General features: G+C 31.8%; 1 protein-coding gene and 1 long non-coding RNA gene across 2 annotated transcripts in view; one reads left to right on the top strand and one right to left on the bottom strand.

Moving 5' to 3' along the window:
• LOC127720927 (uncharacterized transporter slc-17.2-like) overlaps positions 1–26,175 on the bottom strand; it is a 207,951-nt gene that overhangs the window by 73,922 nt on the left and 107,854 nt on the right. The gene's annotated exons all lie outside the window — the stretch shown is intronic.
• Positions 6,287–7,987, top strand: LOC127720193 (uncharacterized). Its single transcript, XR_007990658.1, has 2 exons — positions 6,287–6,362; positions 7,953–7,987. It is a non-coding gene; the product is annotated as an uncharacterized LOC127720193 (long non-coding RNA).

Below are 26,175 nucleotides of genomic sequence, written 5' to 3' on the forward strand. Positions count from 1 at the left end.
GTCTAGCCCTTATGTAGCAAATATTTGAACGTGTACATTGGTACGTGTATAATATTTGACCTTCAAACGTGACTGATTTGTAATATCTGACTTTTGGAAAGAAGAACATATCAAACAATAACGGAAAGAAACGACACAAACATAAAAAAGCTAGAATAGGGATATTGCTAGGCATATCAATTCAGTTGATTCTATTATATTTTTAATATATTTCATATATTCTTATATATACTTTTGCTCAAAGTGATATATTTTCGTCCCTCGTCCACTCGTCTTTCCGTCCTCTCTCACTTGCCAGATTTTTACAAAAAATGTATCATAGATTTATATTAGTAATGCCTCGGACAAGCTCGAAAATCAGTGTCGATCAACTATTTTTAAAAGAGTCATGCCCTTTTAAAATATACACTATATGGACAATTGCATAGTTAGCGCTCTCATGTGTACAATTCTTGCCAGATTTTTTGGAAACTTATATCATAGGTTTGTATTAGCAATATCTCGGACAAGTTTTTAAATCAGTACCAATCAATTTTCTAAAAGAGTTATGCCCAATTGACATATTAATCATAAGGAAAATTGCATTGTAAAGCACTCAGCCGTGTACAATTTTTTGCCAGATTTTTATCAAATTTATATCAAAAGTTTAAATCAGCAATCGGACAAGTTTGAAAATAATTGCCGATCGAATATTTTAAAAAGAGTTATGCTACTTGGAAATATTAATTATATCGGAAATTGCATTTCACTAAATTTGCTATCAAGCCTTCAAGTTTTTAAAGAAAAAACAACCAATTTTTAGTTATTGTCCTTGCTGAGATAAGTTTGTGCAACGTGGGTGACATTGGAAATCTTTTCTTTTATTGTCGCCATTGTCATCCCAAATAAAATTTCGTTCACATATACTTAAATTATTATATAATAAAATTAGGATATATATAATAAATTTGTACCTAGACAGGAAGATAGGCGTCTTATGAGTGTAGTCGAAATTAAACTTTTTTTACGCAGAAAGTCTACTAATTCGCTGAGCAAAAATCCCGTTAGCACTTGGCAAGCAAAAGGCAATGACGATACTGCTCCATTCTGAAATATAAACCATAAATTGAAGTATTTTCTTTATTTAGCATAACACTTTAATAAAAGTATGCAATGCTATGGAAATAAAATACGAAACAGGATATCCATTAGTTTAAGAGTTTAAACCCATGATTGTGACATGACTGTTTTTACGGTAAATGTCGACCTTAAACGGTCATTTTGATCTGAACGTCTGTTAAAAGACTTAACAATATATTATTCAGTCTTTTCAGTTTTTCAGTCAATTTTAAGACATATCCACTGCGGTAATTCAGTACTGTTCAGACAATTCGCTTGCGGTCAATTAAGATCTGTTTAGTGTATGTTCAGACAGTGTAGAAGTTGTTTACCTGAGTGTATACATCAGCATCATACTGAATTTTCTGAAAATCTACTCAACAGTACTGAACAAACTGCAAGCAAATTTTCTGAACAGTTCTGAATTTACCGCATTAGATTAGTCTGAAAATTAACAGCAAGAATGGACATAAATGTAAAATTTATTGTTTAGATTTTCAGTTGCTGCTCAGACTTTTCAGATGATGTTCAGATCAGAATGACCGTTTTAGACTAAAATTAGTTTGCTGGTGAATTATTATACGGCTTTGATAAAAATTCTTGCGGTTTATAAGAAAATAGTATCACACAAAAAGCAAAAACAAGTTCAGATTAAAATCATTTTTTAAAAAGAACTAAAAGATTGGAAGAAACGTAAAAAATTCCCAAGAAGTCCATATAAAGAAATTAAGAGACACGTTGTAGCTATAAAAAAGAGAGTCGAAAGATACCAAAGGGACATTCAATATTCGGCAGAGCTCATGTTGTTTTATTATTTCAACAATAATTTCCCAGAAAAATAAAGAATGTTCACCTTTTAAAAGCCATGGTTGGAAAAAAAAACTCAGAAAATGTGAACTCTGTTTCGGATATAATGTCGGAAGTTTGAAGTTAAACCGGAAACAAGTTGTTAGTTGACCGCATTTTCCGTATAACCTGCTCCGTGTTTACCAATGATAGATAGTTACTAGTCACATGCAGAATGATCTGAAAAACGCACACTATTCACAGAAACGTTTTACCTTTTTTCCGTGACATTTAGAAAACAAATTTCATAAATACTCACACTTTGTATATCATATCTCAAAACTGTCTTCATAAACATTGGTATACTTGTTACTAACGCAAATAATACCCAGTTTACACAAAAGCGAGCTACGAGAATTGCAAGAAATGGAGGATTTTTCGCTATCTGGCACCATGGAACAACAGCTGTCTGAAATACAAAAAAACATGTGTTATCAAAATGTCTTTTAGAAATAGCAATTATGTTAACAATAATGAACTCTGAATAAGGGGTTTTCAAGATTTTGTGACAAAAAGTCATCAAAAAGATAGTTTACGCGTATCCCTAAAAGCATTTTTCTAATATTAACACTCATCTGTTTAGAACTTCAACAGAACGGTTATGTGTCTCTATTTTTGGTTTTCTTTAAACTGTACGCTTGGATATTATATTACAGAGGTAAGGAATGAAAAGTCATTATTAAAAACAATGTCAGATACCAAAATCAGCAAACCATTTAAGCCGGAATAAGACAGACAACATTCTACGTAAATAAAAACTAAAAAATAAAACTAAAGATTGAAAAGCACAATTCCAAAACTCCACCTAATTGCGGAAAAGAACCCCGTGCTTAGTAAGCATTTCATATTCCCATGCTGGTCATGTCATGTTAAAAGCCGATGATAAGTTGTTTTGAGAGATATTCATAAACAGAAGGCAATAACAAGGTTGTTGCCACGACAAATTGGAACATTTATATGATTGACTGCAATCAAAAATTCAATTACGGTCAACCAAGTCATGATAGCGTCCGCAAAACTTTGGAAGAGATAACGTCAGCGTTACACTGAAAACAAATGATAGCAGTAACATTTTTGTGAGCAGCAATACTCTTTCAATAAAACTCTATCTTGGATTGCAAATACGATTGTAATATGCAGCTCCTTTGTTTAACTGCAATCTTGGATCAATTTTGTTTAAGATATCTTATCTTGATACATAAAAGGTATTCATCGTAAAATATAACAGCAAGTCGAACGAAACAACTAATTATGTATCGATCTAGTCTTAGAGATTGAGGATAATGTTGATGCTGCAGTATGTTTCATTTGTCTCACTATACTCTCTCTTACATTTTATTCTTTGATATGAAGATGATGGTATTGCCAATTATTGTAAAGTACGAATACCTGACACGAGTTACATTTGTCACTTGTATGACCACTCAAATAACTGAACATTAAGATGTGTTCAATGACGACAATGTCATCTTTTCCATATGATCTGACACCCTTCTAAGTCAAAAAAGAGGCAGAAGGGAAAATAGAAATCGTAAGTCGTTGAATAATCGTCAACACCATGGCAAAAAAAAAAACAAAAACAACAACAGCAAAACGAAGAAACGAAAAACATGTCTACAAAACTGAATACTGACCAAAACGAACACTACCAAAAACCGTGAATAAATAAAAGTTTGGAAAATGAACAAATAAGGACAGATTAAAATATTACCCGTTTGCTTGTGTCAAATTGTATGTTTGATTTGATTTAATTTAGCTCTTCTTTGGTTATCCATCGATTCATGTCTGGTGTATCACGTACACACTAAAACCATGCTATAGCCCATACAATTGTTAATCCACCTGAAATGATTCATACAATTTGTTTTCTAAAATGTTTGTCTCTTATGGATGTGACCTGTTATTTATTTCTCGAATTAAAAGATATTTCTCACTAAAAATTCGTTAAATTGATTGGCTTATCCGGCATAATGAAATGATATTACGACATTTCAATTGGCCATTCGTTAGGTTATTAATGACTTTCAAAGATCAACATCATTTCCTCTATGGCAACGAAGACTGTGATTTCTTCAATAATATACAAAACACAAATTTTTTTTTGTCAAATTTTACTACATAATGCATGAAGTTACAAAAACTTTAAAATGTATAATGTAAAACTTTGAGGCGGGAACAGGACAGATGACGTAATAATGGTATGCTCGAAATACTAGATCAACGAGTCGCGCAATTTTATGTGTATCACAAGAATATTTACCATAATAGAAATAGGTTGAAAAAATTGTGAGAATTGGATATCGTTTGATATCAACTCTCGTTATTCAATTTAAATAGTTATAATAAGCAAGTTGTTTAGAATGTGTTTAACATTAGAGAATAAGCAGCTTATAGAAAACACAAAATTCGCATATTTCCTATGTTTATGTACTTTAACGTTATGAGTACTAAATGTATGATCTTACATTAAAGTTTACAGAAAAATCACAAACCATAATTCTATTCGATTCTTCTTTGCTTTAAAACTTAAAAAAATGTATCCACACAATCATTTATGTTTGTATTTGGGTTTTACTGTGGACTGTCATAAAATGACCACCATATTGCATCACAGATGAATGCGTTCGTGATGTTGTTGCCATTTTATCAACAAAAACAAGAATACTAGTTAATTTTTTTGTTGGTATTAGTAAGCTTTAGCTTTATATAACAGGAACATCGTATACTTTAGATTCTAAGATATCAGTCGCATTGCTCATTCTATCAAACAATGTGTGCATGTACCGGTATACATGGTCATGTGACAGTCCACAATTTGTTAACTACTTTTTCAGGAAATAAAGAGTTATTACTATTCACTTTACTCTATTTTACTTTAAGGTTACTTTTTCAGTGACGCACACCATACGTGTCCTTTTATTCTTATTCAATAAAATCAACCTACGTCATTACTGTAGCTCTTTGAATTACTATTGCCCCTTAGCCATTTTGTTTTGCAGGATATGAATATGACAGGAATTTAGAGTCTACTTGATTTAATGTTGTGCAATGTTCGATACATTTAAAAAAAAAATTTTATTTTTCTTAAACCAAAAGAATTTGGGGGGGATCCTTATATGGGCTTCAATATAAATATTAAATAATGTACTTTGGATAACCAAACAGTGATAAAATATTTAGACATAGTATACTTTTATATAAATACTTACCGGTCAAGTAGAAAATGGACCCCCATCCATTGTCAAAGTCATGCTTACAAAGGTAACCAGATGTTACAAATGATATAACAATACCAAATGGCACACCTGAAGACAGAATTACTCATTATATAAGTTTGGCTTGAAATCAGAATTCTAATTTTATATTCTTTTCAAAGTATATTCGTACAAAAATCAAATGCACATATGATAGCCAAAGAAAAAAATATCAAAATATAAGACACATCTCGAAAACGTATAAAAGTTATAAAAACATATCAACGACCCTACAGTCAAAAACATCCTAAAAACTTCTTTTATGTCCATTTTTTTTTAATTCTTTAATGTTAAACTCATGATCAAATTCAGTTTTTATGGTTATATATATATTTCTATTACTGCAAAAAACATTAATAATGAATTTGTTGCTTTCATATGCTATGATATGTATTTTATTCGTGCAGAAATTATGATTTGTCCTTAGACAGTGATTTCTTTTAAAATTTAGAACATACAAAATAATGGCAAAAAACATGACTTATTGTTGGCTTTTAATGTAAAAATGTAAGAATTTATTGAAAACTATGTGTTTTTTTTTATATAAAACATGTAAAATATATTATAGAATTTCGATTGGTGAAATAATTTTGACCTCTGACTCTACGAATTTATAATATGGGATTTGGGTCAATATCCCTAATGGACCTTGAGATGAGGAACACAGATTTATGACTTTCATTAAAAAATTAGTCCGCCATACAATTGTGGAAGCTGTGATTTTAAAAATTGACATAAATGAACTAGGACTGGTGTTTTATAGAGCTGATGTGATGTGAAAAAAGTATAAGAAAATAAACCTGAACAAATAACTACAAAGGACATATTTTTTAATGATTTTTATGGTCAGAATTGGGATTATTTCCTGAGGAGAGTAAACATTTTTCACTATCTTTCGGGGTTGGGCACTTGACGGGAAAACGAATCACACTTGCCACCCCGAAAATCGCACCACACATGTGCAAGTGTCTCAGCTTCAAAATGAGCCATCATACATATCCAAGTTTACGATATGGCCTGAGCAGCAGAAGAAAACGTTAACATTTCCGCCTATGGAGAATCTATTACGCATATTGCCCCACTTTGTGGCCTTGAATTTCAAAGGTGATGGAGTGTTTCATGGCTCAGTGACCACAATTTAGGATGATAGCTGCTGAAATCAAGGTCAGTTACACTCTTTTAGTGCTAATTAATAAAAAAAATACATAATGGATTCCCAAACGTTTGATTTGTATCAAAAATATACTAATTTTTTGTAGTTAAATAGCATTGATGCAGAAAATGGGTCATGTAAAATCTGGACATGGGCCATTCAGAGGAAAAGAAATTATATTTTAGGGATGCTAAATGTGGCTTATCCAAATGGAAAAAGGACAAAAATGAATGTTGCACGCTTGGCAAATATGTTACAGTTAAAAACAATTGACATTGATAGAAATTTAGATGCCTCGCACCTCTGCCATAATGCCTTGTGTGTTAATGCTGACCATATAATTTTTGAGCCCCATGATTTAAATAACCACCGTAAGGTCTGTGTAACTTCACAAAAATGCACCACTCATGAACTGCATGGCACAACATATCCTAACTGCATGTTGCATCTTAAACTGTGGTTTGTTCTATTTTTAATTCTAAAATTTAAGTCTCCGAGGTGACATATTGCACACTTCACTATGCATGAATCATTTACTCAAATACAAGTTTCTTACACTGCTAAAAAAATAGAAAATGGGATAAAAGCCCTCCCTCTCACCCTCCAAGACACTGAAACAAACATGCATGTTTATATTAACCTGAGGTAACACATTTTACGGCTTGTTTCACGAGTGTTTACCTTTTATTGACATAGGAGGGGGAGTAACTCTTGTTGTTTACAAATGTATTTTTAACTGTGTCAGGAAATTGGGACATTCAAACCACATGAACCAACTAAAGTAAGCATGCTTTAAAAGAAATCTTCAATATAAAAACCAAACAAATCAAACAAAAACTACAAAATTATAAAATTAGGATATCAAAAGTAAAATAAAAAGCTAACAGAACTGAAATAGTTGCAAATGGAAGTAAATATGGACATGATTTTATTTTATTTTATTTCCTTGTATGTTGTATCAATGAATGTGTGCATGATAGGAAAAATAAATTTTTATGCAATACATGTGTGTTAATTTGCATGTATGATGCTGTGTGTGGTATGTTTTAATGTCAATTCACTCTGTAAGATGTGTACAACTCTAAATTATGATGTCATAATGCAATGACGTCACAAAAACAATGACGTCACAATGTACACTTCACCAAAGAAATAACCCATTGTTCCCACTTTCAACACACATACAAAATAACCCTCTAAATTCTTATTCCTTGATGGATTTTGAAAACAAGACTAGTTTTAAAAAGGTCTGTGACTAATCTTTACATTAATGAACATATATTAGAGATATGTATTCAATAAAAAAAAAATATAATAGAAAACAAGACTATCAGGGTGGAAAAATTTCTTAAATCTGATAGTGTTTAAGTGAAAAACACTATATTTACATGATTTATCAACAAAAAAATTAGGATTTGTAGAACGTCTGTAAGGTAGAAGAGGCTTATGAATTGCAGTTATACCAATAAAAGTTAAAACAAATGTTTAAAATGTAAATTTATAACATATGCTTATTGTGTTTTTTTCTTCCTTAAAAAGGATATTGAACAGTTATAAACATTGCTACCTAAAAGTATTAAAATGAGCTTATTTTATTTCAGATATGGCTAAAACTTCACAGAATTGTTCAGAAATGTGTACTAAAGGGATACAAACTGCAATATAAGTGGAATCTGACATGAGCTGATCTAATATGGGTCAATATCCCTAATGGACCTTGATATGAGGAACACAGATTTATGACTCTCATTAAAAAATTAGTCCGCCATACAATTGTGGAAGCTGTGATTTTAAAAATTGACATAAATGAACTAGGACTGGTGTTTTATAGAGCTGATGTGATGTGAAAAAAAGTATAAAAAAATAAACCTGAACAAATAACTACAAAGGACATATTTTTTAATGATTTTTATGGTCAGAATTTTGGGATTATTTCCTGAGGAGAGTGACATTTTTCACTATCTTTCGGGGTTGGGCACTTGACGGGAAAACGAATCACACTTGCCACCCCGAAAATCGCACCACACATGTGCAAGTGTCTCAGCTTCAAAATGAGCCATCATGCATATCCAAGTTTACGATATGGCCTGAGCAACAGAAGAAAACGTTAACATTTCCGCCTATGGAGAATCTATTACGCATATTGCCCCATTTGGTTTAATTTTTAACTATAGGTATCCATGCATATGTCCTCCATCATTGTGCAAAATCAATACCGTATATACAGCTATAAAATGCATCGATATGACTAAATGCAAAACAATTCAACTGAGAAAATGAACGGTCAGAATTATGACAAAACAATAAACGAAAAACAAAGATAACAAACAAAATTCAGCGATAACTACTGAATTACAGGATCCTGAGTTTGGTCAGGCACATACATTATGCGGTAGGATTTGTAAACGCTTACCCCCTCCTAAACGATTCTATCATTGAAAAGAGCTTGACTCGTCAGACAGGCACGATGCATAAAAAAAAAAAATACAAACAAACGACAAAGTATTTTTCTAAAGATATGACAGAACTTTTCACAGATCACAGGCTTATAATTTGATACATCAGAAGCGTGTTTCGTTTACATAAGACTCAACAGTGGCACTCGAGTCAAAACAGACGGAAGGCCAATTCAAATACAAGGTCGAAAAACATTACAAACCAAAAATTGTAGTAAAAGCATTTGTTTGGTATTTGTGAACGGATGTATTCGTCCGAATTATCCTCATTGTTGGACTGTGTACGTTTTGCATCAATGAATTGCTTTTAAAAATGCCGATACAAATCAACTATTGTTAATAGTTTAGCATAAGAATCAAATGAGTCATGTAAACATGTTATTATCTTTTTTTATTCAAAACTTTAAACTCGATTTCCATACATCATCATATTTCATTTCTAGCTACATGTTTCTTTTGCTTTTTGTAGACCGGTTTTGACATGGCTATGTCGGTTTTTCTACGACTTATGAGTTCTGAATGTCCCTTTGGAATTATCTGCCTCTATTGTATAGATATTAAATTGTTGTTATTGTTATCTATTCTACCATTAAATCGGGCCGTTAATTTTCTCGTTTGAATTGCTTTACATTTGTCATTTCGGGGCCTTTTGAAGCTGACTATGCGGTATGGGTTTTACTCATTGCTGAAGGCCGTGCAGTGACCTATAGCTGTGAACTTCTATGTCATTTGATCTCTGGTGGAGAATTGTCTCATCAGCAATTATACCACATTTTTTATTTTTAATACTAGTTGTTTCGTTTGAAAATCAGATTTAACTTGAAATAGTTCAGCCAGTGTGTGTGTTATTTTCCGCATTACTTCAAAAACAGCATGTGCAATGTGCAAGTTTTTTTTTTCTTCAAAAGTATGTGACAGTTGTTGATCGACGTCTATGATAATTTTGTTTTTTACGCCATGGTAATGTTTTGTCAAACGATGTGTTATCCAAGTTTCACACTTTGTTAAAATGCTCTTTTTTTCAGACGATTGAATGGTGTATTTGGTGACTTAAATATTCCTGACCATCCTATTATACATTCCCAAAACACTTTGAATTTACATCGTGTCGATATACTTATTTTGCAATTGTATCGTACTATTATCTTTAGTTTATCAGTACATAATGTTTCTTGTATCTTTTATCGAAAAAGTTGGCCGAAACTTTCAAAACAGAGTACAACTAATAACTGCTTACTTTTCAATAATTTAACTGATGTCAAATGAATAACTGTATTGTTCTGTGACCTTACAATATCAGTTTTATCATGTGATCACGTTTTTCTGATGAATGAATAATACCAGGTACCATATGTAGAAGCATTACTTCAAAAGACAGCAATACAAATAAATAATATTTTCTAACATCGTGGATGGAATAGGCAAAAAAATCAAAAGATTGAGTGTGATAGGAATATGAAGGCCCGTTGGGTATTTACTACAAAAAGGTGAGATATGTAACCTTCACAAACACTTCAATCAAAGTATACTTGAATATGTACAAAGCAAAACTTTTGTTAATATCGGGGGGACGTTATATTTAGCATCCAAGCTTATTATATACTTTCCTTACCTAAGTATGCGAAAGACGTCAGTTTGCTCTTTTCCAAAAGAGGTGCCCAGCGACCAATTATTGAATTTCCAGAAGGGAGAACAACTCCCTGCAAATGAAATAAATTAAACTGTACTTAAAAGATAAATAGAGGCAAACGAAATTATTAAACTTAATATATCCATTACAATTTAAAAATTGGCAATCGAATTATAAAAAAATAAACTGATGTAACCGTATGGACTCCAAAATGTATCCGTAGACAGTGTTAGCGTCTCCTGCTTGCATGCATCATCCACCATGCACATCAACACTATGTCAAAATGTCACACAGGCAGAAATGGGACATAATCAGTAAATATTCAGATAGGAAGACTATACTGGTATCTAATGATTTGTTTACCTTGAAAACATGTTGCTAGTGAGTTAGATACGAATACAATGTCACAGTCAATCTACTCTTGATGATGAGTGTAAAACTTGTGTATACGTAGAGTCGATTTCAGTCGTTCTTCCTCATAACTCTGTTCGAGCAGTATTGTGTAAAGTAAGTCCATATAGGGAATGCAATGAACCCTTAACTTTTTAAATAAATTGAAAACTATAGATTCCGCAACAAGAACGCTTTCAAAATCTAGGACGAACTGGAAATTGGCAACAGGTATGAGCTAATACGAACAGGCTGGTTTACAAATATGGTGATAGGCCGTTCGTTCATTTGCATTTATCGAACATTTTTTCCATTCGTAGGACTTCAACTGATAAATGTTACGTAATGTGATGTGAATCTATGGACGCAAAACAACTTTTAAACAGTCATCAGCTTAATAATCCATGTTTCACAAGTTTTAGAGAGGTGTTGAAAGCGGAGGCAATTTAATACCAATATAATAAAAATGAAGATAGCTATTGTTTTGCTTTTTACAACTAATAGTTTCATAATTATTAAATCTGGTAAGTTATACTTTTTTTCCAAGAACCTTATGTGTTTATGTACATGACCACATTTCGATATTTAGATTAAAGTGATTATTTAAAAATATTATTCGGCAGGTACAATTTAATCTCGACAATGCAGTAAAAAAGTGTTGCCTCTGGATTCTCAATTTCTGGTATCTTTGAAGAGTTTCATTACATTTATTATTTTTGACAGTTGTTTTCCATTTAATTGAAGTGTTTGAGATTTAGATTTAGCGATTTGATAAAGAAATTTTTCTTGGAGTTCTGCATTTTATTTATTTAATTTTTGTAGACAGTTAAAAAAATGTTTATGTTATAATTCAGACATTGCATATTATATCGACTGATTACCATACAACTTATTTATTTTAATTTAATTTAAGTAGTTAGGTACATTTCATCATGTTCATTGGTGAACGAATATATTATTGTATTATCTTCGCAAAGAAAGTGGATTGAGTTTAATATTCAGTTTCAATATTCATACATTCCAGCGTTCGTTTTTATTTCTGGTACAAGTTTTTTTTAATGTGTGTTTTCATTATTTATGCAACCTTTCAATATGGACATCTGCCCCTCTTAAAGGAGTCTGTAGCAAAATATGTTTTGCATTCAAACATAGTTATACATTCCCTCTTCGATCTATGTATGTACTCACTGAAGAAAGTCCTAAGATAACACGTACTACAAATACTGCATTCACAGATGCTCTGGCACAAACTGGTGTCACGAATGAGCAAATACCAGCTATTATCAAAGCCAAGCCAAAAACCCGTCTGCCACCATATGTATCCGAAAACCACCCTCCAATGATTTGGGTGCATATAAACCCATAGAAAAAAGGAGGAAAGTAATTTTGCTTGAGTCAATTTGTCCCTATCAAATTCTGCATTCTGAAAAAGATAGAAAAGTTTTAGCCAATGAAACACTGCTACTGGTGAACACGAAAATAGCAACATTAAAACATAAATACGATAAATAAATAACAATTTAATCATTCGGTTGATAATAAGTGAAAAAAAAAAATTGGAACGTTTTAGCCAATGAAATACTACTACTGGTCACAACATGTAAGTGTTTCAAAAACACGAAAAGAAATGATGGATAATACGCGACAAAAATAGCACAAAAAATATTTCACAACGATATTTCTGGATAACGGTTGAACGGTAAAATATTTTAGGTTTTTGCAATACATTTATAAAGGTTTATTTTGTTGGGTTGGTTTTTCTCACATGGCATATTCTTTATATTTATATCCTTTAATTGGTTGTTTTACAATATAATTGCGTATTAAAAAAAATTGGCAAACAGTTTCGTATATAATACATGTACATGTATGTTCATTATCGATTGCATATGCTAAACGAATTTTCAGAGAAATACTAATACGTGTACGACCACCAGTTGTATAGCTTTAATCTGAAAATTGACCTCAATAGAAAATTCGTCATATATATGGTTCCTGCAGTGCTCCGAAAAACTATTGTTAAAACGGGTTGTATTTGCCAAAACATTTAGGAATTTTTGGTCCTCAATGCTCTTCAACTTTTTAGTGGTTGTCATATTTCATTGGTGGAGGAAGCTGCAGTCGCCATAGAGAACCTCCGACCAGTGAAAAGCAAACAAAAATATAGCAATATGATTATTGTTTAATATTTTAACATGCTTTATCTCCAACCATTATTTATGAATGTTTCATCAGAACCTAACTGTTTAATCCATATTGTATTGACTTTCTTGAAATTATGTCCCACAAATGCAAGACGTCTAAACTTTCGACATAATTTTATTTAACGTAGTATCGGACGTATATAGCATAATAATGTAGTGGTGGTATGACGCATATACTACACGGAACTTCTTCAAAACAAAATTATCAATTCGTCTACATTCAGCTCCGTACGCACCACTGATAGTCAAATCGTTAACAAGCATATCACTGCCACTACCCAGCTTTAAGCCTCTTCCGAACATTTGAAAGTCCCTACCATGTACTGGTTAACGAAATTACACAAAAAAACATTTAAATTCCGTTTCATCTCCGCATCTAGTAAGTGTTCTACTACTATTCTATCAGTGCTTCTTACTACCTCCCTCACTTCTATCAAAATACTGGTTATTAACTTTTGTAATAAAGCTTATGAAAATAATGGTATTAATTATTTTTGGAGTGTTAAAAATTCTTTCGAGGTTTTAGATAAAATAAATGTTTTTGATGGTCCTTTTAATTCTGTTGACAGTTATGATTTTTCTACTCTCTACACTACACTTCCACACTATCTAATAAATAAAAAGTTTTCATATTTAATAAAATGGTCTTTCGAAAAATCTCATTGTAAATTTATTTGCTGTAACTCGTTTAAAGCCTTTTTCTGTAACGAAAAAGGAAAGTATTGCTAGATACACTTACTGGAAATGTGAGGATATGATTGAAGCTTTAAATTTTCTCCTAGATAACATATATGTACGTTACTGCGATAAAGTGTATCGTCAGGTAGTAGGTATTCCTATGGGCACTAACTGCGCCCCTTTAATAGCAGATTTATTCCTGTATTGCTATGAATCTCAGTTCATGACCAAACTCAGTAAAGACACATCATTGTTACATTTGGTTGATACATTCAAAAATACCTACCGTTATCTGGATGATATTTTGTCGTTAAATAATCCAGAGTTATCTAAATATACTACCGAAATTTACCCGAAAAAAAAGTGTTTTTTTTAAATGAGGTCCACATTCCATTAGTTTACCTAAGAATGATTTTGCAAATCGTTTAATGCCATAATTATTCAATTTTGTTCCATACTGGTCTTTCATATACCGTGGTTCGAGCTTTTATGAAGATGGTAAATCAAGATAAGGCTTTAAACCCATCAAACACTTAATATGCTGTATGTGCCTGTCCAACTCATGATCATTAGTCTGTTATTCAGTGGTTGTCGTTGGTTCATGTCTATTATATGTTGTGTTTCATTTTTGTGGTGGGTTCTAAATCGGGCCGATAGTTTTCTTGTTTGACATGGTCCACATTTTGTATAGCTGATTATACGGTATGGGATTTCTCATTGTTGAAGGCCTCATGGTGGCCTTCATTTGCTTACATCCACGTCATTTGGAGTCTAATGAATAGTTGTCTCATTTGCAGGCATATCACATCTAATTATTTTCATCTTGAAAGTAAATAACGTGTAGAATGCGACTCTTCATACAAAACAAGTTGTTGCTAGTGAGATATTATAATTGGAATACTTATAATTTTGTTTTTTGAGCTTGTTTGATGCTATTGACATGGCTGTCGGCAAAAACATTTTTATACGGCTAATCCAAATTAGCAAAGTGCGTACTAAAATTTGTGCCAAAAAACATTGATCTCAAAATACTTTTTTATGCATATGAAATATATTCATAATTTCCTCCCGACCTTAATTTACACCTTTGCACGATATTTAAAAAATAAGAGAATTTTTAGAATAGATTTTAGCAAGAACATTGATGATACAAATTTTTGTTTTTTGCTATGTTATGTTTTATAGCTTACAACCGTAAAATCCTCTGGAAATGATATTTATTCAATAATTTATATCCTTACATTGCTTGGAAGATTCCATCATGATTATTTCATCTGGGAACTAAAACCTAAAAACAAACCACCCTATGCATATAATAAAACATATCAAAATTTTATCTTATTTACTTAAAAACATATGAAAACTGCACGTTATAAATTTCATGTGTCCGAAGCGCGTTTCTGGATTTACCTTTAGTCGGCTCGTGATAGATGTTTCCTTGTAAGTATAATAATTATCTTTTCTGTGTGAAAAACCATTTTGTATCCTTCAATTCCACGTAAACATTGTCAAAAGAGATAGTTTATGTTTATTCATTTGTTCATTTAATTTCAAATTATATATATATATCCTCGATCGTGACATGCCTAAAAGCGACTAAAGCAGGATACGTCGTTTTACTGGCTCTTCCTTTTATCTTCTTAGTAAACAATTCGTGGAACTCTTACACTGTTATGTAATCATTTTGATAGTAATTCTTTATCATTTTGCGACATGTGACCTTTTTTTTCTTTTACGTGCATACATTCATTTAAATCTGACATGAAAATATTTGACTTTCGGCTCCCGCTAAAATAATATTTTCAATTTGATATTCATTTAAATAAAAAAAAAAACAGGTGATTTTACCTCAAATATTGTTTTGTTTTGTTTTGACTTTCATGCTGCGTTCACACGTAATTCAAATTCGATTCGCATTAACTAATTCGAATTAGTTTAATTCGCATTCGAAACGTTTTACGTCCAAACGTAAATTCTAATTCGAATTGCAATGCGCGTCAAATTCGCTTTACTGTCCGAACGACGTTAACTTTTAATTCGTATTAACAAAAACGCATTTCTAATGCGAAATGGATAATGCGATTTAGCCAATTCGAATCAATTCGAATTAAAAAAGAAGTGTGTGTGAACGCGATTAGCGAATTCGATTCGCATTCGATTCGAATTCAATTCGAATTAAATGTACGTGTGAACGAGGCATCAGAATTCCAGTTTTATTATTTTTATTACATGTGCAAAACCCAATATTTTAGAGAAAAATATGTTATCATTAAGATTATATATGTAAGACTCAGATCGACGTCCGGTCTCTAATCGACGTCCGTTCCTCAAATCGACGTCCAAATCTGACGTCATAATAAAATAACATTCCAAATCGACGGCCAATTTCCTGATGCTCTTATCAACGTCTTCTTTGTTGTACTCAAATTGACGTACAATTTTTGGCTTTTCTAATCGACGTCCGTTTTATGGACTTGCCGCAATGACGTCATAACTTTATTAAATAATAATAATAATGTTTTATTTTAAGAGAGTTACAGAGTTAGCTATAAAACTAATCTTCCCCGAGGCCCCCTGTCAACTTTCAACATGCAGAAAAGTGTTATTCGGATAATAAATAAATCTAGCTATTGAATGAATAAAGTAAACTATAAATGGTTTTGTTAATACATGTATCTCTTTTTTTTTAATTAGGAATAAATGCGTTGTAAACAATATTAACTGATAAGAATTACTCAAAAATACTCCAGAAAGGTAAATTTCCGCTATCACAAAAAATGACAATATGATGGCTTCAACAATGGAACAAGACAAAGTATATGTAATGAAGGATATGTTTTGGAGAGAAAAGGAAAAAAAAAAGGAATAAGCAAAGATCCAAACGCCGAGACATTTTGGGCCGGAATGTCGGTGGTTGTCTTATTGTCATTTGTTAATGTTTGTCCTTTTATTCTGAAAAAAATATAAGAAAACAATTCGTTTCTTCATGCAGCTTTACAATAGGACAAAACGATACAGGTATAAATAAAGATCAATCTAATAACAATAATGCTGCGTCGGATAGAAATCGACCTTATGCAAATGAATATCAATATGTCTGTCACCTATTGCGGATTGAACAAATCTCAATGGAAAGTCTTTAACTGTTAGAAAATTGAGATGTCATAAAAATCCTACAAAACACACCAAAATTCATCTTTTATTTCGTATTTGAATATTCCAATACATGTATATGTGCAGTAATTTATTATAGTTATTAATATTGGACATCGATTAGAGAAGACTACAATCGATCGGACGTTGTTTTAACAATACATGATGTCACACTGGACAATGATTAGAGGTTAACAATATTGTGCACTGATTTGAGAATGTGACGTCAGATTTGGACGTCGATTTGAGGAACAGACTTCGATTAGAGACCGGACGTCGATCAGAGTCTAACATATATACACATCAATATGCATTACACGTATGTAGGTTAAGCCGCCAATGTATAAACAATTTAAAAGCAACTAGCATTATCTGTTAATTTCGGTTGAGAACAATACGTTACGACAAAAAGATGATTTCAGCTTTGCAATTGTTAACTTTTCATTTCTCTGTAGCTACATTCCAGCAGCGCCTGCATATGGAAAATATATCTCCTAGCTGATATTCATATATTTCGGTATTTTTGTTCTATTCTTTTATGAAACGATATTCCACATTTCCTATCATGATTTCCTTGCTGAAGGGATGCTTACAAGGAGTTATCAAGTCTAGAGTTTCAAGTGATAAAATTATCCTCACGGAAGTTTTACGGATGTCATGAGTTGATCGACCGCTATGAAATATCTGCTTCACAGATGACGACATATTTTTTCCAGTAGTCGTAACCACAATCCCGCCCTTTTTCATTGAATATAACCTACTGAATTATCACCGGGCTTAAATTAGTAAATCGACGGGTGCCACATGTCCGGAGCATCTGAGATCATCCCTGCATTTTGGTGGGATTTGTGTTGCTCGGACTAGTTTTCTACGTTGTGTTTTGTATACTGTTGTTTTTTTTTCTGCTAGTTTTTTTTTTTTGTGTTTTGCCTTGGCACTCTTTGTATTTAAATCGACTTATGGGTTTGAATATCCCTTTTGTATTTTTCGCCTCTATTTTGCAATGTATATATCTGCGTCTGCAATATCAATTTTCGATAAATATTTCAAATGCATTTTGAAATTTATTTAGACGTTTAGTTAATGACAATTCAAAATGCAACGAACCTTAATAAGACTTTTGCAAAAGTAATCTTGGGGTCAATAAATAAAGATAATTTAGCTAAAAAAAAAAAGAAAACCCAACAGAAACGGTGATCGATATTTCCTTTTCAAATAATATATGGCATAACATGAAACAACCATTATTGAGTTGCCTGACTTGGGAAAAACAAATAAATATGTGGCGCACTTATACAAGGAAGCAATCATAATTGTTTTTGAATCTAAAAATGAATATAAATTTGCAAATATATTTTCATGAGTATGTTGAAAGTCAAGTATTTTAATTCAAATTGGGATTGCGAACACATAAATCATTTAAACGAAAATCAGTATCAATATCAAATTAGATATCAAAAAGTGTACAGGAAGAAAACTAATGATTATGATTTCCAAAGTTATTTGCTGTCAGACAACAATGTCAAACGTATGCCTTTACTTCTTTTGTATGCATCAATTATTACTCATTTGATGTGGTTTTATATTTGATGATATTTTAACCTAAAAAGGGTCTATAAATCATGTTAGTACTGTTTTTTAAAATATCCATTTGGACAATGTTGTTTTCAAAATCGACAGTGATTGAGTTTTCCACTGTTGATATGTTCTTTAAAACAACGTAAAATCACTTAAAACACGTTATACTGAATCACCACGAAGTCTTATGATTTCTATGGTTGAACTTTTCGATAGTCAAATATCTTGATTATATTCTAACTAATATAGAAAATAACATATAATTTAATTTGTAATATAACTGTTTTTAATAACTTACGAAGATCCTTATAGGAAACGGTTACAAATACATGCACCAAAGATGATTTTCTAAACATTGTCGAGATTGATAAATCATCGTAATTTTAGAATTAATAGACAGTTTTTATTAAACGTATACGTATGCACACTACTTTGGGTTTATTGATTGCAAAAATTAATGTCCTAAGACAATAACAAAAACGTTTATCTTGTTCATCTGGAGGTAAGAACGCCGTATTGTTGCTTTTCGTTAGTTTATACATTGAATATCGTTTATTACTAGTATGCATGTTGATCCAACACTTTTTCAATGATACACATGCCTAGGACATGGATTGTCGTTAAAACATCACATTAAATTAGTCATTAAACATGTTAAATGAATCCGATATATCTAAACCGGTGTGCCAAAATGCTGATACAAATGTCTTTTCTTGTAAAAGAATGGTTTGTTTTTAAATTAAGAGTTTATGTCCTGATCAAAGGTATTTTCCGTAGGTTAGTCAATTATTTTTGTTCAGCTATTTACTTGAAATTTAGTATCCTTGATTCACAATATATGATTAAATTAATATTAAAAGAAAATAAATTGAAATCATTTTGTCTATTCCTATATAATTACAATGTATGATAGTAATGGTATCTACATTTGAGTTATCTATAAGTTGTGAACAGGTTATCATTTTGTTCAAATTATAATGTGTACAATTAAAACGTACAAACTATAATTAGTATTTTCAGTTTGTACAAACTACAATTTGTATAAAAAGTGACTGTTCACATTATAATTTGTACAAAATAAGTCTTAATTTCACTACAAACTTGTAGAAATAGAAATTAAAGAAGCAACACGGCTTCCTCTGCCTCCTTTTTAGACTTATACCTCGAATTTGACATAAGCGGTCATCGCAGTGCCAGAATCTATGACAAACGAGACGATTTTAATTTTGAAATTATCAATTCCCCCGACCTTGGTAGCAATTTACAAATTTCACCTCCATATGGGATATACATTTCCAAACTTGTTCGGTATTCAAGACCTTGCAGCTGCTACTCAGACTTTGTAAAACGTCACCAGTGTCTGAGCAAAAAGTTGATGAACCACATTGTTGTCAATAAAATGGAATTTTATGCGACTGTCATACATGTGAGAGGTTTAGCTAGCTTTAATGCCAGGTTTAATCCCACATTTTCTACACAAGATAATGTCTGTACCAAGTCAGGAATATGACAGCTGTTTTCTATTTGTTTGATGTGTTTGAGCTTTTGATTTTGCCTTTTGATTAGTGACTTTCCGTTTTGAATTTTCCTAGGAGTTCGTTTTATTTATTTTACTTTTTACACAGAATAGGTTGTCAAATCGAATGATAAAAAAGAAGTCATTAAAAGATTCTAGTTGGTTTCTGCTTAAGACTCCTGATAAATTACCAGCTTCGGTTTTCATTTGTTGGCCAGACAATGCGCGTTTTCTTGCACGAATGATTGTGTTTTTGAGTTCCTCTGATACAACTTCAATGGTTGTACTAGTTGATCCAGTTTCACTATCATTCATTTCACTACCAGTCACAGAATCGTTAGGTTCTCTTTCTGATTCTACCGATTCAACATATGTGTATGTTTTCATCCGTGTCATCAATTTCATTGTTCTCCTCTGAAACCTCTTCGAACACTTTCTCCAAATCTTCTTCAGTTTTAAGATTTGGCAAAAGTTCCATTGAGCAAGGAAGATGAAGACAAAACAATCTTTGGGTCAGAACCAAACAGATCATGACAAGACGATCGATCTATTACCCTGTGATATTATCGATTTTTCTGAAAATGTACAAAGCGCAAGCCTTCAGACCACTGTCGTGTGTCATTATCATTCATCCTTGATATTAGCGTTTCGTCAATGTCTGCATTTGCTTGTTCCACAGACCCTTGACTTTGCGCCCATGAACTATTACTTATTCTGACCAGAAAGATTTTAGTTCAGTAATTATATGTCTAGTGTACTCTCTCCCATTATCACTTTGGAGGATATGTGGTTCACCAAATAGAAGAAAAATGTCAAGTAATTGATTAGAAACTCCAGGAGCTCTCTTAGATTTCAGAGCTCTAAGAACGCTTAAGGAGTAGAGCCAGTAACCCAAATTAACGGCCCCGTAAAGGCATTTTTTCTAACATCAACCATTAAAGTAAATCTAATGAGTATGCATTACTAAATGTATAAAACTAAAATTGTATATCTGCTTCATATTTATAAAGTGCCTAGAAAATCAACCTAACAATGTTAAAGTAGATCTGATTCTTTTCTTCCTCCATATTTATATATATTAGCCTGAAATAGGAATAGATTTAATGTTCGTCCATTGTGCTAGAAATTTGTCATTTTCTCCACCTTTTTCATGATTTCGTATGTGGCGCCACCCTTTGTCCATTGGAATAATTATTGAAAAGTAAAGGATATGGTATATAAAGAATATTTCAGCAAAAATATTTGCGGGCGAAGTGAACTAACTCCTTTGGTCAGATGATCTTGCTAGTGCATTATCCAATTAAGTTCATTGTCGGGGACAAATTGAAGGTCTACAAAGTCAACCTGCCTTCTACAGTTGAAGTCAGCAGAAATTATAAGTTAACAAAATGTTTTGATATTTCAGTTAGTTTTCGTTTCAGGATACACTGTTCACAGTTGGTTGTAAATATGCGTATTGCTTCTCGCTTAAGGTTAGCATAATGTTTTTTTAAGTTCTTTGTTATTTTTATGGAGACCTTCATGACCAACCCCAACATGTGCTGTTTTTATATTATCATACATTTGCTCAATGGATAAGTAGTAAAATATGGTGTCATCTGAAAGTAAAAATTAAACCATTTTGAGTAAGACACGAAGCTAAACTGATATTTTGTTATAAAGATAATTATTATAGTGGAGTGATCAAGCCAACATTTTTTCAACTTTAATGGACCACCCTACCTGCAGGCTATTTTATGATTTTTCGCGTAAAGAAATGTTGAAACTTTAATTATTGCCTGGTAGTAGAATCAATAAACGGTTCTATTTTTTTTTTAATTTGAGGGCAAAGTTCAGTAGTTGAGTTTTTCATTAGTGTTAAAAGTTTCACATGGGGTTATACAATAATATATGAATTATGAAATAGGCAAGACATTACTCCTTTAACGAAAGAATAAATAATAGCAATTCATTTTTGAGTCAATTTGAAAACTTTGTAATCATCAAATGCCAACTTTTTATTGAAATTTAGGTTGGCAACAAAACAAAAGCCAATGACGAAACAGGAAATGGCTTTCAGTTGATATTGTTTTACATAACAGGTACATTTAAATGTATATTTCTGAATTTTATGCATTTTCTAATAAGAACCGAATATAATTTTGATTCTGATCAATTATAAACCGGTTGCCAGCGACAAATATTTCACTAGGTAACTGAATAAAATAGTTTATTTAAAGTACTGATAGGTTGAAAGGTTAGCGAATATTTTTTGTTATGAATAATACGATTGTATGGGTAGGAATTGTTACATCAGAAGTCTACTTTGGACACCTCAGAAAGAGCCAAGGGTCCTTAAACATGCAAAGAGCACAAGATTTTCAGAACTCCGGGCTTCTCATTGTTTATCGATGTGTTTAAACATTACGCATAGTCAAAGCTGTATCAACCCTCGATGAGTTCTACTGTAATATATTTATAAGAAATAATTTTCCCAATATTTTTGACTTTGCATATTTCGATCAGACATCGTTTTCATCATCGTCGTCTTTAGAAATTGCTTGTTGAGTAAAATGATCCATGCATTCTGCAGACCCTCCACATCATGAACTACTTATACAAGCTACATTCTGTGTGTATCATACTCAACTTTTATTTCAAGCTCTTTACCCTTGCGTGTTAAAATAATGTCTTGAAGGATATCTGACGACAAAGGTCCCTCGAAGAAAATCAGTTTGTGTTCCCAATTCCTCAAACAAATGTGTTGTCATTAAAACAGTTAAGAGATCTTCAATGCCTTAACTGCTTTTGGATGAGACAAAACATGAGATATGACAGTCAAGGAGCGCCTTCCATACGTTGGTTGCAATACTTTTTATACAGTTTATGTCCCTGAATCAATTGAAAAATGTCTTAATAAAGGAACCATGAGAGCCTCTTAGGGTAGCATTAATTCTTGAACACCACGATCAAACTGTTCGCAAATAAGAATCTGTTTACTGTATTTCGAGCATAAATTCTGGAGTCAAAACATAAGTCATATATCTCAATTTTATAACTTACCAGCTGTTGCTATATAAAAGATGAAAGCCCATGAAATCCTCTTATTCTATTAATGTGGGAGTATAAAACGTCTGCAATAAATCATTTCGGTTTTTGGGCAATAGCATACAATTGCTGATTAAACGTTTTCTCTGCATTTTGATAAACATACCTTGTTTCTTCATAAAGACATCTTTGGAATTTGTCTATTTCCTAATTTTCTAAGCTAGAGTTATATCTTTGTACTTCCGATTATGATTCACAAAAGCCATGGAAGTTTTGATTCTCGATCATATTTTTGTTATCATAAAACTCATGGTTTTGTCGTAATGCCAACTCAAAATTTTTATAAAATAGATATTTCAGATGGTGTTTGGTAAGTCCCATTTGATATATCTAAGGACTACTTTTAACTAAGAACTGTTGCAGTGACTGTAATGTTTGCTATTCATTCATAGTTATTGTCTCAATATCAGTTTCAATTTCTGACAGTATTTATCCAGATTTTAAATGGCTGGCTGTTTGAATGGTTTTAGCGTTCCTAAGTTGACTTCCTTCACCTGCCTTGGGTACACAAAAGGCCAACCTAAAGTTGGGAAAATGTAATACTAGTACTACTTTTTTCCCTATACTGTGACATAAAGATATAGAAAATTCTTATGACACCATCAATACAATACTGGTTTACGTCTTTCTGTACTTCTTTCAGATAAGGCTTAATAAACTACCTGTATCCAATCATATCTTATCTTATTTAAAAAGAATAGTAAACAGTACCATTTAAACAGATAAAAATGACAGTTCCATTCAATTTGTATTAATTTTATCTTATATTTATAACATAAGCACAAATTCAAGATTTGTCGTACTAATCTCCATTCCATGCTTTAGTATATGCCATATTGTAGTTCAAAATTTCAGAGCTTGTAATACAATTCATTAATCTGTCCTGAGATGGAAAAAAAACGAAGATGTTAGACACTTAAAACATTAAATATGCAAAAAAACTCAGCTGTAAAGTTGCCTTTGTTGCCTGTATTAATCTATGAAAAAGCTGAACTATGTCCCTTGGGAGTATTCATTTCCAACAATAGTCCTTTACAACAGTAGAAAATGAAAAAAAAAATATCTATGCTTGATATAATAAAATACAGAAACTACAAAATGAAGCACTATTGAAATATTTGCTGCATGAACTGCCAAGAATGTGAACAATTCTTTACACAGGAGAGTATAAATTCTATCTAACTTTAGCCTCAATTGGGCCTCGTTTGTTTCTTAGATGGACAATTTTAACACTAAAAATGCTTCTATTTTGACCAAATATTGCCTTACTACATAAACAGTTCAAACTTAACCAGACAATTTCCAATTTTGATAGATTATGTCTTATGAAATACCCAAGTGATACATTTAGGGAATTACACAGCCAAAAAGGCAAATATTTCAGTAAAAAAATAACCGGAGTGGTCTCTTAACTTTACTAAATGAAGTTTTATAACTATTTAACACACAAAGATTGGAAGATATCGATGTAATGTAAATTTAAAAATGTTGTAACCACTCAGTGGAAATAAAACAGAGAGCATATTCTAAAAACTGAGTGAAAAGGAAAAAACAATAGGGATAAATAGTAATAATTATAGTTTTGCTATATGCATTAGCACTTAAACTTTCATAAAATGCCGAATCAAGAGTTTGAGGACTATAAAAAGAAACAAAAGTAAATAATTTTTCGAATTGCTTTTAAAATGAAAAAAATCCAAAAGTCATTTTCTTTCTATTTTATGAAAAACTGCACCGTAGGAAATGGTTCAACCGGCCAAAAAAGTAAGATTAAGGTATTGGCTTTGCAAAAAAATAATTTTTAGCCTGCAGTTATGCCGGTCCATTAAAGTCGTAGAATAAGCAACGTTTCTTGATTTGTCACTCCACTATGAGCCTGAATACCGATATGCTGGTTCAAAACTTATAAATAAAAGAAGATCTGTGAAATAATTTAGCTCATTTGGTCGTTTGTATGATGACCTTAGGGTCATATAATAATACTTGAAAATACTGTGATCATTCAGAATTATAATATAAGATAAATGCGACATGGTGGCTGCAATCTTCTGTATGCAATGATGCATAGTATAATAACATATTACATAACAAACAGACCTTTTTGGGACTCCCATATTGTGTCTTTGAAGCTCGGGAAAACAAGATTTATCCTTTCAGGATTTGGGATTGATTGTTCTTAACATTCGATTTCAGAACACCTTCCTATATTTGTCATATAAAACGAAAAAATTACCATTTCCTCCTTTTTTGAACGGCATCATATTTCGTAAGCAAATGTCTGTCTTGGTCACTTTTCGTCAATGCCTGTTTTCATTTGTAACTTTAGAAATCAACTCATGTAATTTCCTTAGTATAAAGATGGTTGTGCTTTGGTGTCTTATTCTCAGCAAATTGCTGAACTTCATGATAGAATTGATTCTGTTGATCAACAATACTGGCCATTTTATTGAACACTATAACTTTTACGTTTGCAAATAAACATTCGAATATCAGTGAACAGGAGTTCAACTTTAACATCAAGGCAATATAAATGAATCAATATGACTTTAAAGAATGCATTAATTTTACATGAATAGGCTATGTTGTTTTCCTTAAAAAGTTAAAATATTTGTTTTGGACACTCACGAGCATTTAATTGGCAAATAATACAATCTAGGAATTGAAGGACAAGTTTTGGATTGGATAAAATGTTTTAAACAAATAGGTCACAGCGAGCTAGACTTTATAGTACATATTCACCTAGAGGTAAGTGATAAGCGAAGTACCCAAAGGCTTTGTTCTGGGACGCGTGCTTTTTTTGGCATTTATAAATGATTTGCTAGATGCAGGCGCTGGACTGGTTAAAGTTTTAATCGTTCGTAATTAATGAGCAACAACACCAGGAATTGCAAGCTGATTGAGATAGATTACATGATTGGTCTAGAAAATGGAAATTATAAATAAATGCAAGTAAATGTTATGTAATGCAATATGGTCAAAATAATAACTTTTCTAGATATACAATGTTATTGAAAAATTGAAAAGATATCGCACCGTGTTACCAAACTTGGACCTAATATAAGAATTTTTAGTTATATAGAAAGACTGAAAACATTAAGCCTACCAACACTTAGATACAGAAGAGAACGTTA

Source organism: Mytilus californianus, unplaced genomic scaffold (assembly GCF_021869535.1).
Source record: "Mytilus californianus isolate M0D057914Y unplaced genomic scaffold, xbMytCali1.0.p SCAF_11, whole genome shotgun sequence".
Classification (NCBI taxonomy): domain Eukaryota; kingdom Metazoa; phylum Mollusca; class Bivalvia; order Mytilida; family Mytilidae; genus Mytilus; species Mytilus californianus.